The sequence below is a fragment of the Pimephales promelas genome, chromosome 11 (assembly GCF_988280905.1).
Source record: "Pimephales promelas chromosome 11, fPimPro1.hap1.1, whole genome shotgun sequence".
Classification (NCBI taxonomy): domain Eukaryota; kingdom Metazoa; phylum Chordata; class Actinopteri; order Cypriniformes; family Leuciscidae; genus Pimephales; species Pimephales promelas.
This window is the reverse complement of record NC_142779.1, coordinates 33,902,651-33,919,895: the sequence shown is the minus strand read 5'-3', so window position 1 is coordinate 33,919,895 and position 17,245 is coordinate 33,902,651. Positions and strand designations below refer to the sequence as shown.

At 38.7% G+C, this 17,245-nt stretch overlaps 2 long non-coding RNA genes across 3 annotated transcripts; one reads left to right on the top strand and one right to left on the bottom strand.

Annotated features, from left to right (window-relative positions):
* The first annotated feature begins 494 nt into the window (after nt 1–494).
* Nucleotides 495–14,076, top strand: LOC148977238 (uncharacterized). Of its 2 annotated transcripts, XR_016145611.1 has the most exons (6): nt 495–637; nt 7,080–7,305; nt 9,500–9,524; nt 9,614–9,677; nt 10,527–12,701; nt 14,062–14,076. It is a non-coding gene; the product is annotated as an uncharacterized LOC148977238 (long non-coding RNA). The 2 variants fall into 2 exon arrangements; XR_016145612.1 differs by lacking the exon at nt 14,062–14,076 and having other exon boundaries at nt 10,524–11,304.
* On the bottom strand, nt 1,364–2,408 carry LOC148977239 (uncharacterized). Its single transcript, XR_016145610.1, has 2 exons — nt 1,748–2,408; nt 1,364–1,519 (listed from the first exon to the last, which is right to left on the bottom strand). It is a non-coding gene; the product is annotated as an uncharacterized LOC148977239 (long non-coding RNA).
* Nucleotides 14,077–17,245: the final 3,169 nt, after the last annotated feature.

The following is a 17,245-nucleotide window of genomic DNA, read 5'->3' as shown; positions in this document are numbered from 1 at the left end:
CCCCTCAAACGTGAAACTTACACAACTGAAACTTAACGACCTATTGGTTTTCATTAAACCGAGAAAAATGGTATTTTGTTTTATTGATGATGACTGAGAATTGGTCTATTATTTAAAATGCAAAAAACAAAAACAAAACATTTATTATTTTCAAGGTGAAAAGGATTCATTTGATCCACACCGAAGAAAACGTCTAAATGTCACGTTTTTAATGAAGCAGCCTAAATGAGTAAAATGTCATGGATAGATGCACTTCTATCATGGATATGCACTTTTATGGACTTTCAAAACAGAAGCAAATTTACAGCCAATATAAAGCTTGGAAGGTCCAGGATATTGTTTAATATAACTCTAATTGTTTTCATCTAAGAGAAGAATGTCATATTGCCCATTGTAAAATATATCCCAGTAGTATTTTAAATGATATAGTTGATTCTATAAACAACTACATAAGAGATCATTTTCGTCTTTCTCCGGCGTGGTGAAGAGATGAGTCCTGTGGTAAGCGAAACCGGAAGTGTCCGACCGGCCGCACACACTCACGGATCAGAAATCCAAAATGGCGGCCACGTGCAACTAGCGGAGATGCGCTCCATTGATGATTGACTGGTTTGCTACTGTTATATCTTTTTTGCAGGTAAGATTACTTGTGTCTATTATAAGTCAAATGGGTCCACGAACAGTGATGTTTAGTATTTGAGTATTTAGGATTTATGTTAAGTAACGTAAGTTTTGAGCACGAAATTGTTATCACCCGTGGATAGAGCGTGATCAGAAACAATGCGGCAATGACACTTCGTATGTGAAACGATAATTGGTATTATGCAATGGAGATAGAAAGACAGTATGCACAGTACTGTTATTTAGAGGTTGTGTGATATTGATGGGTAAAATAATAGTGTAAGTGACGCGAGTTCAGTAACACACGTGGAGTTCGCGGGTGTCCGCCATTTTGCGCAAGTTGAATGCAGCGGGGACATTAGAGTTAAAGGGCAACTCCACCCATTTGCATTAATCTTTCCATTGTAGAAACCCAGTGGTTTCACGACGCGTCATCAAACTGGAAGTCGGCCATTTTGGAGGCACTCCGCATCACAATAAGCATAGGCACTGCCCAGCTAACAAAAAAAGGTCCCCAGAACGTCCCCTAAATGGCCTGTGCGAACGTCCCCCCGAACGTCCCCATGTGGAGTCCGCTTGATGTCCCGCGGACATTCGCGAAGACGTCCTCCGGACGTTCAAGAGGACGTTCCCAGGACCACCAGCGGCCATCCGGGACGTTTATGGGACTTTCGCGTTTAGTCCCCTGAATATAATTTTATTTTATTTTACTTCTGGCTAACCAAAGAAAACAGACGCGGTGTAAGGAACAAAGTACATTATTTATTTAAAACAATTGTAAAGGTGGCATTTCCGTGTGTGTGTGTCTTCAAATGCGCTGGCAGCTGTGTGTGTGTGTGTTTGTCGGTCAGCTGTGGGATTAATCCGATGGCTCTCCCCCTTCGGCGTCTAACGTTACCTAAAACAACAAAAATGAACATATTCCATTATGATTTTATCAATATGTGAAATGTTGTCTCATTTTCAGCTGTTAGCTTCGTAGCTGCTACTCATATTAGCATATAACGGTTATCAGCGGTACATTGCGGACAACTTCAGCAAACGTTTTAAAAGGTAACATTTTCATATAATTTGAAGATGGACAGTGGATATGGTGACTAATTTATAATAATATAATTAAAAATACCTTTTAGACAGACGACGGACAGAGGAAACACAAGGCTGCGTCTGAGAAGGACCGTTAACTGTCACTACGCTACCCAGCTGAGCGTTGCCATGGATACAAACCATAGACTGTGATACAAACCGCGTACATAAGGAATGACGTCACTCGCTTAGCCGCATTTGATTCTATGATTTGATCGTCACTCGCTTGTTTCTCCAATGTTTTTTTTGTTTTGTTTTTTGTTATTTGTTATGTATGTGCTATCAGTCTTAAGTACAATAATTATAACAATATTTTTCCTAAAATAAATTATTTTTAATAAAACCAGTCACCTTCTCCTGACCAACGTTTGACAGGTAAATGTTTAGGATACTTTTATTTGTCTTACCTGTTATTATCCACTTTTCCATTCTTCACGTTTTCCTTGGCTGCATTCATCATTTGAAGTCGATGCATTAGAGCTCCTGGGATTCAATCTCTGTGCATGTGAATAGCCTTTATAAATTATAGCTCATATTCAATTGAATCAATGGGCTCTATGCACGGCGTTATTTCCGGTGAAGGATTAAGGATGCTCGATAACTTCCGCCGATCATAGAGTCCAATGCAATAGCAAGAATTTATATTGAATTTTATACTCCATGGTTATACTAATGGAACGTTAGTCACAAAAACAGATAAAACAGACACCCCTCGTTGTGTTTATGCTTCTTTTTAAAATGATATCAAATAAACATAACTGTATATAAAATTACATCTAAACGTATGTACGTTTCGTTTCAAAGACGGGAGGACAGTAAATATTGAAGACTCTGCCATAATCCCGTTTTCTCCGGTTTTCCTCCGCTTTAATCTACACAACCGGAAATAGACGAGCATCCTTGCGTCAAATGCGGAACTTATGCGTGCATATAGCCCATTGTCATGTTTTTGATGTTTAAATTATAACGGGTGAAAACAGACTCGTGGTATACATCTTTAATTAGTGATTAGAATTTACATGAAGTAACATGAACATTATTTTAACATTAAAACACTAACATTTTAGCATTAACTTAATTTTACAATCAATGCAAATATTTGCATTTATATTTTAGTTTAATTATTCGTTTGTCTGAGTTGTAAAGTTTCAGTTGATGATAGCAAACATGGGCGACTGGTTAAGTGTTGTCATGGAAATGCCAGGTGAGGGACGAAATAGGGACGTTCGCAAACTGGCCCGGACAAATGTCCTCAGAACGTCCGTCAGCGAACGTTATAGAATGGATCAAATGCGAACGTCATCGGAATGTCCGCCAGCGAACGTTACAAAGCGGACCAAATGCGAACGTCATCGGAATGTCCGCCAGCGAACGTTACAAAGCGGACCAAATGCGAACGTCATCGGAATGTCCGCCAGCGAACGTTACAAAGCGGACCAAATGCGAACGTCATCGGAATGTCCGCCAGCGAACGTTACAAAGCGGACCAAATGCGAACGTCATCGGAATGTCCGTCCGCGAACGTTACAAAGGGGACCAAATGCGAACGTCATCGGAATGTCCGTCAGCGAACGTTACAAAGGGGACCAAGTGCGGACGTCCTCCGAACGTCCGCTAGGGAACGTTACAAAGCGGACCTAATGCGGACCTAAGGGGACGTTTGAAAAGTCCGGGGGACGTCCCTTGTTTGTAGGGTGAGCTATATCTCGAACGTCGTCAAGGAAAATGTTTAATTATTGCCGTGTTTCAGGTTGTACCAATAGGAAAAACCGAGAAAAACATTTGGAATATTATCGACTTCCAAAATTTATTAAAAACCAAGGAGAGGAATGCCAGAAGTTATCAGAGGAAAGGATGCGCTTGTGGTTGGCAAAGCACAACAGAACACAGATTTATTAAAGAAAAAAGACTTTTATCAGGACACTTATACACTTTACACTACTATAAATTATACAGTGTAATATAGTACAATACACTAACTGTAAACACAATTTTGAATGTAACTTGAGTATAACTTTTATTTGTCAAAATAGCTTTACAAAAATATCACTAACTAAAAAACAAATGCCAAAAATATTTAAAGAACATTTCACAAAGGTGCACAATTCAATATATCAGGATATGCAACTGAAGGAAGAATCACCGGGTTGTCATGGATCTAAGAAGAGGGAGCTAACTCGTAGGGATCTGCACCGCCAATAAATCGTAATTTCTCAAAATATCGCGCCTTTTCTTGTGGCCCAAGTCCTTCCCTATATGCCTTTGCATCTTGGACGCGTTTTGGTGAGCTTTTCAGTTGTTTAGACATGGCTATAATTCACTTAAAGTATCCAAAGCGCACAATACTCCATTGTGCTCCATTCAGTTGTTTACACCGAGTACCTCCAAAATGGCCGCGCATCCGGGTTACCGCCCAGAACGTGACGTCGGTGAAACCCCTCTATACTATTGAATGGTCGTGCAACACTTTCTCATTTTCCCCTGAGACGAGAGAAATCTGCTATTGACCTTTTTCACTTCCTCCTACAATGATGCAAAAATAGTCATTTTATGTCATAGTAGGAGGAAGTATAAGAGAGGGGGATTTCTGGAAAAATTACAAGCACAAGATCTCACCCTTTCAAACCCACCCATAGGGGGTTGGACCTAATGTGCTAACAGACCTATCACAGATCAGTGCCAGTGCGTCTGATTTCACCGCAGAAATGTTTTGAAAATATGGACGAAGGTACTGAATACGCAGACGGATGCATTATGTAGGATTGGCATTACACATCTTTTTTGGAAGCTAAGCTAGCAGGCTGTTGTCCTGTGGAGAAAGCTGAGTTATAGCTTTAGGTGTTACCATCCTCTTTTTCCCGGATATGTCCGGCCATCGATGTCCGGGATTCAGCTTTTGCTTTCTGTAGTTACAGCTTTTGTTTTAATCTAACTGAATTCATTCTGATTGCTGAATCTGAATGTAGTGTTTACATGAACGCTAAACAAGTGATCGGTTGATGTGGGTTTTAACATTGCTAAGAAAATTCCCGCTCCTCCGTGAGCGATACAAGACCAGTAACTTACGTCTCAGTTGCCGCTCATCGGTAATCACGCCACCGGCCTCGCGTCGTTCTCCACACAGCTCTCACTTGTCCCGCTCGCCACAGTAAACATGGTGAATGACGACTGTACAACGCAAAAGCCGAATCCCGGGAATATTGGGCGATCTCGAAACGCATTTTCAGGCAGACGCATCACGGAGACTCACTAGCCTAGACTTGTTGTTTACCTACTGTGCGTTTACCGATAGGCGTGGCCTCCAGCGAAGCAAGTGCATTCTGGGAGTTGTTTTTCATCCACATAAGGCAAAAATACATTTTCTGTCTTTTCTCAGTCTAGAAAGCTCTAAATTCAAAAATAATTCCACATTTCTTCTACATAAATTACCCATTTTAAATACACATGAATCTTTCCAGAGGTGGAATGACCCTTTAAGGGAAACTCAAACGAAGTGATTTGCTTGATAATGGTATAAAAGAGTCGTGAAATGTGACATAAGAGAGCGTTAAAGTGTAATGTGTTATTTAGAGTTAACAAGTCATGCTGAGAAAGAGAATGTATGTGCTTTGGAAAGTATTTAACAGACAAAGGGAAATGTATAGGTTCAAATTAAGTTTAACAAGGGTTATTTGTTATTTTTGATATGGGGCGAGATATACTGTATGTTCACATGTTTGATTTGCAAACTGAAGTGAATGTTAATTTAAGTTAGTGAGCAACAGGGAATGTTATAATGAGCAATTATTAAATGTCATACTGAATGTGAGAATGCGCACAATATAGCAGTTAATGCAGAGACGAGCAGATAACACACCAAATTGAGATGCTCCACTGATGATTGACTGTGTACTGTTAAATCTGTCTTGCAGGATTGCATGCAAAGCCCCAATATAAAATGTGTTGCACCAGAAACGACATCTGCTCCTTTCTAGATGTGTAACATAGTTGTAGAAAATGAACTATTGATATCGGCGAATTACGATGTTTGATAAAGATGGGTTTGATTATTCTTTATGTTCCTGCAATTTTACTGTATCATTTGAGAAATAATATTTTAACATTAGACCACTTTTATTCTTTCAGTATACAGTCTGTAACAATCTGTTTCTAGCAGCAAAATGTCAGTGCCATTGTTTGGTCTCAAGATGCACATTAGTAATGTTTTTTAAAGGACCACACTTGCGGTCTTTGCACTTGTGTACTTGCACGATGTAGGTATTTCCTGCATTTAGCCCAAGTGTTCAAGTAGGTGTGATGACTAGATTACCCAATGGGACACACTTATAGTGACACAAAAATGCAAGTGTTTACAGAGCTTTATTTAAATTTTCAATTCTTTGCATTTTAAAATCAACAATGTCTGGTTAGTAGTCCCAATGTAACAAAAGGCATAATTAAAAAATATGGTGCTTTTAATTAAGTGATGCAAATGTGCAAAATACACATACCATACTCATCTTTGCAACATTATAATGACACTTTAACAATGTGTTTTTCTTCCAAATTACATGTAAAATGTAGTTCATTTAACTTACAGTGGAATGTTTTCCTCATCATCTTGTGATTTCAGTGCATGTGAGTTCCCGCACCTAATGCATGATGGGATACGCTCCAATGCGGTATTCAAGATAGTGTACATTTAGTGCGTGTTCAGGGCGTTGCGCGGATCGTAACAATCGATTTTGAGTGTAGTTCACCCAAAATGAAAATTACTGTATGCAAAAAAATTCAAGTTTATAGAGTTTTAGTGTCGGTGGTACTACATTAAACTACTGTATTATGTTGAGTATAATAAAGCAATGAGGGGATATTTGTCAGTCCTGATAATGCCAAATGTCCTATGTTACCAATAAAATATAAATCTAAATATAATTCTGTATTATTTTCAGCTTCAGAATCATGAATTCTTTTTATTCCGGTGTCTGTGGTCCTGTGCATTGGTTTCCCAGCACCAAGTCCAAACCTTTTCATTTCCACTCCCAATGTAATACCAAATTTAGCATTTTAATCAACAGTAATTTCTTTGTTTACCTTTTACCATATGTCTTGCAGTATCGCAATATCATTCGATATTCGGAGTTCACTATTATGATATATATCGAATCCTAACATGAGGGTATCGTTACACCCCTAGCCCAAAAGCTACTTAAATGCCCTAATTGAACAAAGGCCTATTCCTGGCTTAATCCAAGCCCTGTCTGTGAAATCAGACCTTTGAGATTAATTAACTTAAAAGTTACTTTAGATAGAAAAGGTGGGCATAAACATTTAAAATGTGTAAATTAATATAAAAACAAACTCAGTATGTGTTTTCTTATTGATTTTGTCAGATCTCCTCCTTCAGTGATGCTCCTCCTCCTCCTCCAGTGAAGCTCCTCCTTCAGTGAAGCTCCTCCCACTGCAGTTCACCAATAAACGGAATATTCCCCTCAGCTACAAGTGAAGACGAGCATCAAACCATCAGGAAGAGCTAACACAAACACAGAGTTTATTGAAGGACACTGAGAACATGAGATCCAGAACACTGCAGAATGAAACATACTGAAGAACAAAGAGGTTGGTGTTAATTCTTGATTCTGTATTAAAGGCACAGTATGTAAGTTTCGCCACTAGAAGTCGCTTATTCTAAACAAAGGCATAGCTTGATGATGCCGTGAATGAGCGTGGAATAATTGGAGGTCTCCAACCGACCACCGCTTCGTCAGGGCGACTGGCCCCCCGCCCACTGACCGGTCCCCACGAACCCACTATTTGTCCAATAACCCACTATATTTACCAAACGTCCCGTTACCACTCCCGGGCCATGCCCCCGTCCCACAAACCCACTATTTGTCCAATAACCCACTGTATTTTTAAAAAATTTTCCGCAGTTCAATCAATATGCTGCAATTGGACGCGATCCCACCGGCAAGCTATTGAATGGGGATTTGGGGGAGTATTTTTGATAGACATTTTAATTAAAGTTTCTGTCGTGATAACTATTTTCCCGCACTCAGGAGACCACCCCGGGGTCCGTACCACCAAGCGCCATCCCAGAATCCACTGTCCGCGAACCCACTATTTGTCCAATAACCCACTATTCTTAAATGTACTAACCATGCAATAAGCTGCAATTGGACAGAATCCCGCCTGCAATCTATTGAATGGGGATTTCGGTAGTGTTTTTTTTGTTTTTTGGACATTTTAATTAAAGTTCCTGTCATGATAAAAACTATTTTACTGCACTCAGCTAGGGCCCCTGAGTCCGTAGCACCAAGCGCCGTCCCATAATTCCACCGTCCACGAACCCAATGGCATAACTGCTACGTGGGATCTCAATATCCCAGCTCTGGAAGGGTCTAGAGCCTCCATTTTTGCACTCAGGTCTAAGTCCCATGGCCCTCTATCAGAATCCAGAGTTTCAAGAAGATTGGAGAAACTTATTTTTTCGCACCGAAAAAAAAAAAACGACAGGGGTACCACTGTCGTTTTTTTTTTTTGAGTCGAAATTTTGAGTTTCTCTGATCTTCTTGAAACTCTGGATTCTGATAGAGGGCCATGGGACTTAGACCTGAGTGCAAAAATGGAGGCTCTAGACCCTTCCAGAGCTGAAATATTGAGATATTTATAATGGCATAAATGCTACGTGGGATCTCAATATCTCAGCTCTCTGGAAGGGTCTAGAGCCTTCATTTTTGCACTCAGGTCTAAGTCCCATGGCCCTCTATCAGAATCCAGAGTTTCAAGAAGATTGGAGAAACTTATTTTTTCGCACCGAAAAAAAAAAAAAACGACAGGGGTACCACTGTCGTTTTTTTTTGGGGTCGAAATTTTGAGTTGCTCTGATATAGGCAAGGTCTGCTCTCTCCCACGCATGTTTACTGCTTTACCATTAACCGTTTTATACCTCGACGGTTTATTTGCCAGGAGTTATTGTTCGGCTTAAGCAAAATGTGGGTTTCTATTATACTCCAGCGGCAAAGCACAGCTAAAGCCTTTAATATCCATTTATGAAGATATTCATTTCATATTCAGCGAAATTCATGAGGTAGAAAATGTTATTATAGAGCCCATGAAAGCCAAAATGAGCCAATTGAGAAAGAAAGTTTGCATGTGCCTTCTGTGAGCACCGTCTCTCCAACCAAATGCCAGAAGTATTTTTTTCCAAAAGGAAGTCCACTGTTTTCATGACCATTGTCTTTTCACACAAAATGACTTGATTATCAGAAAACCTGATTAGCAAAGCCCAACTCATGCCATAGGTTGCAGTGTAGGGCTGCATTTTCATACCTGTAGGTCATTTTCTTTGTTCTGAAGCACGGATTTAATTTTTTACTCGTTCGGTTTGCTTTCACAAGGCAACATTTCAAAGCGTACCAAAATGTGTTTATGCAAGCCACGTGTATAAAACGATCCTCTTATTGGTCAGAGTTCAACCAAAGAGTTTAGAAGAACAAGAAGCAAAACTCTAGGTGGCGCTTCAGGAGCGCGGCCGCCATTTTGGGGTGAAAATTCCAACAGGAGTTACTGGACAACAGCATAGATAACAGTTTTTTGAGGTAGTTTTTTCTTCTAATGTTTCCCAAGCGGCAAAATTCTAATCTGAAAAATGAAGCCTACCCGGAAGTGGGAAAAACTGCAATACATCGAAAATCCGCTAGAGGTCGGTCCCAAAAGGGGGTGAATATCCATAGACCTCACATTAAAATGTCCGTTTTCACAGCATCAATTCATATGTTTACAGTTTGACGTTTATTGTATTTTTCGATAGGTTCTGAGTGCCTGACAACTGTGAGGTGAGTGAATTTTTTTCTGACTCGTTAGTTTAGATCGTATTTGGATATAAAATGTATGAAAAATAAGGGCGGTTAACTTTGATTGACAGCTGATAACGGGCTGCGCCGAGTGGAATTGGACGTCTTGGCCATGATCTGACACGACGCATCTCTGTATCCTTTCTGAAACATTTGTATTTCTGAACATTTGTATTTTGTGTTTCTCAAGCTTTTCTAATATGGCGCCGCCCATACCCCCCATAAACCTGTTCTTCAGAAAGTCTATGAGTGACGTCACAGACGCTTTGTCCATTTTTTTTACAGTCTATGGTATTTCCATTGTATGCAACTTTACACATTTACTACTTATATTAGTTACCAATTCCATTAGGCCTGAAATATATTTTGTACGTTTTAATCCCCTGGATCATGCTACAAACATGATGATCATTGATGCGCTGTGTTCGTTATCCTATAACTTTAATTGGCACTTTGAACAGTGGCTGTGTTTTTTTTTTGTTTACATAGTTTTGTTTTAACGGTCATTAATATAAGACAATACTGCAAAATACTTGTGTTGCAATGGAGCGTTCACTTTTTGTCAATATACGTTCTTTGGTTCAACCGTTTTCATTCCTCAAGATGGACAGAGATAATCGCTCCGCTGGCTTTGTTTATTCGAATGTAGCCTTAATTCCTGCTCTGACTGATAAATTAAATATTAAAAAATATATTACATTTATGAAGCAAGTTAGGCTTCGTCAAGACAGCATTCTTGCAGCATGGAATACTGCACACGTTTCTCTTATGAACTGTCTGAGATTCATTCTTTGGTAACACTTTACTTGAAGGGGTATGCATAAGACTAACATGATGTACGTTATGAATATGAATATGAAGGAAGGTTTATGCATGTTTGTGACAACTGTCATTAAGTGTCTTTTGCTCAGTTATGAAAGTTTTAATGCAAATATGACATTGTTTGAGATGTCTTTGTTATGACACCTTGACATTACCAAGCAGGGATGGAAATCAACTCTTTTGTCCACCGGCGGCCACTGTGGATTTCAAAATCGACCAGCCACTCGACGTTTTTACTAGCCACTTTCTTGTTTTTAACCGACAATGTGTAACTGGTAACACTTTACAATAAGGTTCATTAGTTAATGTATTTACTAACATGCACTAACCATGAGCAATACATTTGTTACTGCATTTGTTCATCTTTGTTAATGTTAGTTCATGAAAACACAGCTGTTCATTGTTTGTTCATGTTAGTTCACGGTGCATTAACTAATGTTAACAAGATTTTAATCAAGTATTAGTAAATGTTGAAAATAACATTAACAAAGATTAACAAATGCTGTATATGTGCTATTCATTATTAGTTCATATTAACTAATGTAGTTAACTAATGTTAACTAACGAACCTTATTGTAAAGTGTTACCGTGTAACTGCGTGTGAAAGTTAATGTGTATCTACATGTGAGTTAATGTGTAACTGCATGTGAGAGTTAATGAGTAACTGTATGTGAGAGTTAATGTGTAACTGCATGTGAAAGTTAATGAGTAACTGCATGTGAAAGTTAATGTGTAACTGCATGTGAAAGTTATTTAGTAACTGCTGTGGAAGTTGATGTGTAACTGCAGTGAAAGTCTATGTGTAACTACAGGTGAAAGTCGGCGAGTAAAGTGCATGTTACTGTGATGAGTATCTGCAGATGAAGTTTATGAGTAGCTGCAAGTGGAAGTTAATGTGTAACTGTGGTGAAAGTTATTGAGTAAATGCTTGCGAAAGTCATATGTGTAACTGCGTGTGATAATTAATGTGTAACTGCAGGTGAAAGTACGAGTAATTTGAGGTGAAAGTATGAGTAACTTGCAAGCGAAGTTAACGTGTAACTGCAGTGAAATGGTGAGTAGCTGTACGTGAAGTTAATGAGTAACTTGCAAGCGAAGTTAATGAGTAGCTGCATGCGAAAGGCAACGAGTAACTGCAGTGAAAGTTAATGTGTAACTGCATGCGAAAGCTAATGTGTAACTGCAGTGAAAATCGATATGTAACTGCATCGGAAAATGTCCAGTAGCTGCATGCGAAAGGTAACGAGTAGCTGCATGTGAAAGATATGAGTACTTGCATGTGAAAGACGAGTAGCAAGCATGTGAAAGATAATGAGTAACTGCAAGCGAAGTTAACCGGTAACTGCATGTGAAAGTCTATGTGTAACTGCAGAGAAAGTTTATGTGGAACTGCATCTGAAAGTTGATGAGTAATTTGTAAGCGAAGTTTATGAGTAGCTGCATGTGAAATGATGAGTAACTGCACTGAAGTTAATGAGTAACTTGCAAGCGAAGTTAATGAGTAACGGGCATGCGAAAGGCGACGAGTAACTGCTTGTGAAAGTTGATGTGTAACTGCATGTGAAAGCTAATGTGTAACTGCAGTGAAAATCGATAGGTAACTGCGTGAGAAAGTTGTTGAGTAATTGCAAGCGAAAGTTTACGAGTAGCTTCATGTGAAAGTTTACGAGTACCTGCCTGTGAAAAATGATGAGTACCTGCATGTGAAATGACGAGTAACAGCATGCGAACGATAATGAGTAACTGTATGTGAAAGTTAATGTGTAACTGCATGTGAAAGTTAATGAGTAACTTTATGTGAAAGTTAATGTGTAACTGTATGTGAAAGTTAATACTGGTAGGTTGGTTTAGGTGTAACTATGTGAAAGTTAATACTGATAGGTTGGTTTATGTGTAACTATGTAAAAGTTAATACTGATAGGTAGGTCAATGTGTAACTATGTGAAAGTTAATACTGGTAGGTAGGTAGGTTAATGTGTAACTGCATGTGAAAGTTAATACTTGCAGGTAGGTAGGTTGGTTAATGTGTAACTGTATGTGAAAGTTAATACTGGTAGGTAGGTAGGTTAATGTGTAACTGCATGTGAAAGTTAATACTGGTAGGTAGGTAGGTAGGTAGGTTAATGTGTAACTGCATGTGAAAGTTAATACTGGTAGGTAGGTAGGTTAATGTGTAACTGCATGTGAAAGTTAATACTGGTAGGTAGGTTAATGTGTAACTGCATGTGAAAGTTAATACTGGTAGGTAGGTAGGTTAATGTGTAACTGCATGTGAAAGTTAATACTGGTAGGTTGGTTAATGTGTAACTGTAAGTGAAAGTTAATACTGGTAGGTAGGTAGGTTAATGTGTAACTGCATGTGAAAGTTAATACTTGCAGGTAGGTAGGTTGGTTAATGTGTAACTGTATGTGAAAGTTAATACTGGTAGGTAGGTAGGTTAATGTGTAACTGCATGTGAAAGTTAATACTGGTAGGTAGGTAGGTAGGTTAATGTGTAACTGCATGTGAAAGTTAATACTGGTAGGTAGGTAGGTTAATGTGTAACTGCATGTGAAAGTTAATACTGGTAGGTAGGTAGGTAGGTTAATGTGTAACTGCATGTGAAAGTTAATACTGGTAGGTTGGTTAATGTGTAACTGCATGTGAAAGTTAATACTGGTAGGTAGGTAAGTTAATGTGTAACTGCATGTGAAAGTTAATACTGGTAGGTTGGTTAATGTGTAACTGCATGTGAAAGTTAATACTTGTAGGTAGGTAGGTTAATGTGTAACTGCATGTGAAAGTTAATACTGGTAGGTAGGTAGGTTAATGTGTAACTGTATGTGAAAGTTAATACTTGCAGGTAGGTTGGTTGGTTAATGTGTAACTGTATGTGAAAGTTAATACTGGTAGGTAGGTAGGTAGGTTAATGTGTAACTGCATGTGAAAGTTAATACTTGCAGGTAGGTAGGTAGGTTAATGTGTAACTGCATGTGAAAGTTAATACTGGTAGGTTGGTTAATGTGTAACTGCATGTGAAAGTTAATACTGGTAGGTAGGTTAATGTGTAACTGCATGTGAAAGTTAATACTGGTAGGTTGGTTAATGTGTAACAGCATGTGAAAGTTAATACTGGTAGGTAGGTTAATGTGTAACTGCATGTGAAAGTTAATACTTGTAGGTAGGTAGGTAGGTTAATGTGTAACTGCATGTGAAAGTTAATACTGGTAGGTTGGTTAATGTGTAACTGCATGTGAAAGTTAATACTTGCAGGTAGGTAGGTTGGTTAATGTGTAACTGCATGTGAAAGTTAATACTGGTAGGTAGGTAGGTTAATGTGTAACTGCATGTGAAAGTTAATACTGGTAGGTTGGTTAATGTGTAACTGCATGTGAAAGTTAATACTGGTAGGTAGGTTAATGTGTAACTGCATGTGAAAGTTAATACTGGTAGGTAGGTAGGTTAATGTGTAACTGCATGTGAAAGTTAATACTGGTAGGTTGGTTAATGTGTAACTGCATGTGAAAGTTAATACTGATAGGTAGGTTAATGTGTAACTGCATGTGAAAGTTAATACTGGTAGGTAGGTTAATGTGTAACTGCATGTGAAAGTTAATACTGATAGGTAGGTTAATGTGTAACTGCAGGTGAAAGTTAATACTGGTAGGTAGGTTAATGTGTAACTGTATGTGAAAGTTAATACTTGTATGTAGGTAGGTTAATGTGTAACTGTATGTGAAAGTTAATACTGGTAGGTAGGTAGGTTAATGTGTAACTGTATGTGAAAGTTAATACTGGTAGGTAGGTTAATGTGTAACTGCATGTGAAAGTTAATACTGGTAGGTTGGTTAATGTGTAACTGCATGTGAAAGTTAATACTGGTAGGTAGGTTAATGTGTAACTGCATGTGAAAGTTAATACTGGTAGGTAGGTTAATGTGTAACTGCATGTGAAAGTTAATACTGGTAGGTAGGTTAATGTGTAACTGTATGTGAAAGTTAATACTGGTAGGTTGGTTAATGTGTAACTGTATGTGAAAGTTAATACTGGTAGGTTGGTTTATGTGTAACTATGTGAAAGTTAATACTGGTTGCTAGGTATGTTTGTTAATGTGTAATGTGGGATCACATTATAAAATAAATGTTTTTCTCCAAAACACGTTGGCCACAATTACTCATACCCTTTTATTAAATACCTTTTTGCAATCTCTTTTTGCCAAGATAACTGCTCTGAGTTTTCTGTTATAATGCCTGATGTGTTTGCACAACACCTGACCTGAGATCAGAGACCATTCCTCCATACAGACTCTCCAGATCCTTCAGATTCCCAGATCCATGTTTGTGCTTCTCTTCAGTTCGGACCACTCATTTTCTATAGGGTTCTGGGACGGTCATGGGCCATGGCAGAAGCTTCATTTTGTGCTCCCTAACAAATTTTTGTGTTGATTTTGATGTTTGTCTTGGATCGTTGTCCAGATGGCAGATCCAACCATGGCCCATAATAAGATTTCTAGCAGAAGGTGTCAGGTTTTGATTTTTTATCTGTTGATGTTTAATAGAATCCACAATGCCATGTATCTGAATAAGTCCAGGACCTCCTGCAGAAAAATAGGTCCCCAACATTAAAGATCCAATGGTTTATTAAATTGTACACATGGGGTACTTTTTATCCTCATGTCCACCAAACTATCTAGTGTGCTTACTGCCAAAAAGCTCTTTTTTTAGTCTCATCTGACCACAGAACCCTGTGCCGTTTGAAGATCCAGTCGTGTCTGACACCTGAATACGCTGGAGTTTGTTTTTGGAGGAGTGAGGAGGATCTTTCTTGAAACCCTCTCAAACAACATGTGGGGTTGTTTGATAATTTTTTTTATTTAATACTGGTAGGTAGGTAGGTTAATGCGTAACTGCATGTGAAAGTTAATACTGGTAGGTAGGTTTGGCAAGTTTATTTATATAGCATATTTCATACACAATGGCAATTCAAAGTGCTTTACATAGAAAACATTAAATAATCAAAAGTAATCAGAATAATTAGAACAGTTTAGAATAAAACATGAACAATAAAAATTATTATAAAAATAATACAGTAAATAATTAAAACAATTTAGAATCAAAAATAAAACGTAGTACGCAGTAACAGTCGGACGAACAGTGGCAAAATGCACAGCTAAACAGATGTGTTTTGAGCCTGGATTTAAATGTGACTACTGTAAGAGCTCACCTGATCTCTTCTGGAAGCTGGTTCCAGTGGCGGCTGTTGGCATAATGGCTAAAAGCAGACTCTCCATGCTTAGAGTGAACCCTTGGTGTTTCTAGCTGATGTGAGTGATCTAGGTAGGTAGGTTTGAATAAGCATCAAAAAATGATTTGTGCACTATCAACATTTCCATTAGTTTTTTTAAAGTGCCTACTAGGCTGTTTTTATTTTGCAGCTCTCCTACAACAGGTTTACATTAACCCAATGTCAAAAGCACTATTTTACTCATGCTGCACATCACTTCACTTCTCAAAGCAGACTGATCTCATGAAGTAGCGTGTGACACGCCAATTCGTATTTCCATTTTTTGGCGTGCTATCAGTAAGGTTTAATGCCCGACGAGGTGTCTATTGTCAGGTTTTAATGGACGACGGCGAGGCGTGAACCGGCCGACGTGCAGCGGAGGACGAAGTCCATTAAAACCTAACAATGGACACCTCGGAGGGCATTAACCCGCTTATACCATGGTCACTTGCCAAATAAAACATTTTTAAAACATTAGTTTATATTTTAATTAGGCTAAATCTAGTTTTTACAAATAATAACTTGCCTGACGGTTTATTTAGCAACCGGAGATATTTATAGTCCGCTCAGCTTGTAGAACCCTTAGGTTCAAAAATGCATTTTTTTTCATGAAACACAGGTAGGCATAGTTATTTTTTTATTACACATAAAACAATTAATCAAACAAAAATCAGAAAAACACACAAAAAAACAAACAAACAAACAAACAATTAGCACCAGCGATTTGCGCTTATGGCAATAAATTAATCAGATCAAAGAGAGGGTCATTTGCCTAGCTACATTCTAGCTTTTTTATTTACAATTAATTTCAACGTTTCCATTTATAGTGCAATTTGAAAAAGTCGGCCAGTCAGAAGGATCCACAAAAGCTGGGTAACGTTACTGCTGCCCATGATGGGCACTTGATGCACACAGTAGCGTTGCTCCAGCTTCGTCTCTCACGGAGAGACGGAGCCGCCCGCAGACTGCTCTCGCATCGATGGCCTGTCACCGACATTATTTGACCTGCTCTCCAGTCCAGCATCGGAGAGTCCACCTACAGCATACCAGTCGTCAAAGTTGCCATATTCTCCATAAATGTTAAAAGAAATAACGAAGTCGCTCATTGTTGTATTAGGCTATAGAATCTAACGTTAGATGTTTGTTTTGATAGAGCGTTTGACTGCCTGTTGCTATGGTTACTCACAGCTGTTGTAGGCAGCGCATTTATTTATTTATTTATTTATTTATTTCGAATAGTAAACAGGCAGTTTCACCAGAACTACTTTACTAGGTGTCCTCTATCACTTTTTAACGGACACCCTGCAGCCAATCAGAATCGAGTATTCACCCAGACCATGGTATAAAGATGCATAATCGCCTTTCAGCGTGTTTATAAACGCCGTTGACATAACGTTATATAAATATATGACTTACCTCAACCCCGTCCCTAAACCTAACTGTCACTGCGGTTAATGGCATTTATGACTGTTCCCTTACCATCCTCCTAGGTAAAAACAAGATACGACTTACCTCAACCCCATCCCTAAACTTAACCGTCACTGGGGTTAATGGCATTTATGACTGGAGATTTGACTGCGTGTACAGACACGCGGAATGACGCGGACGTTAATGGCGT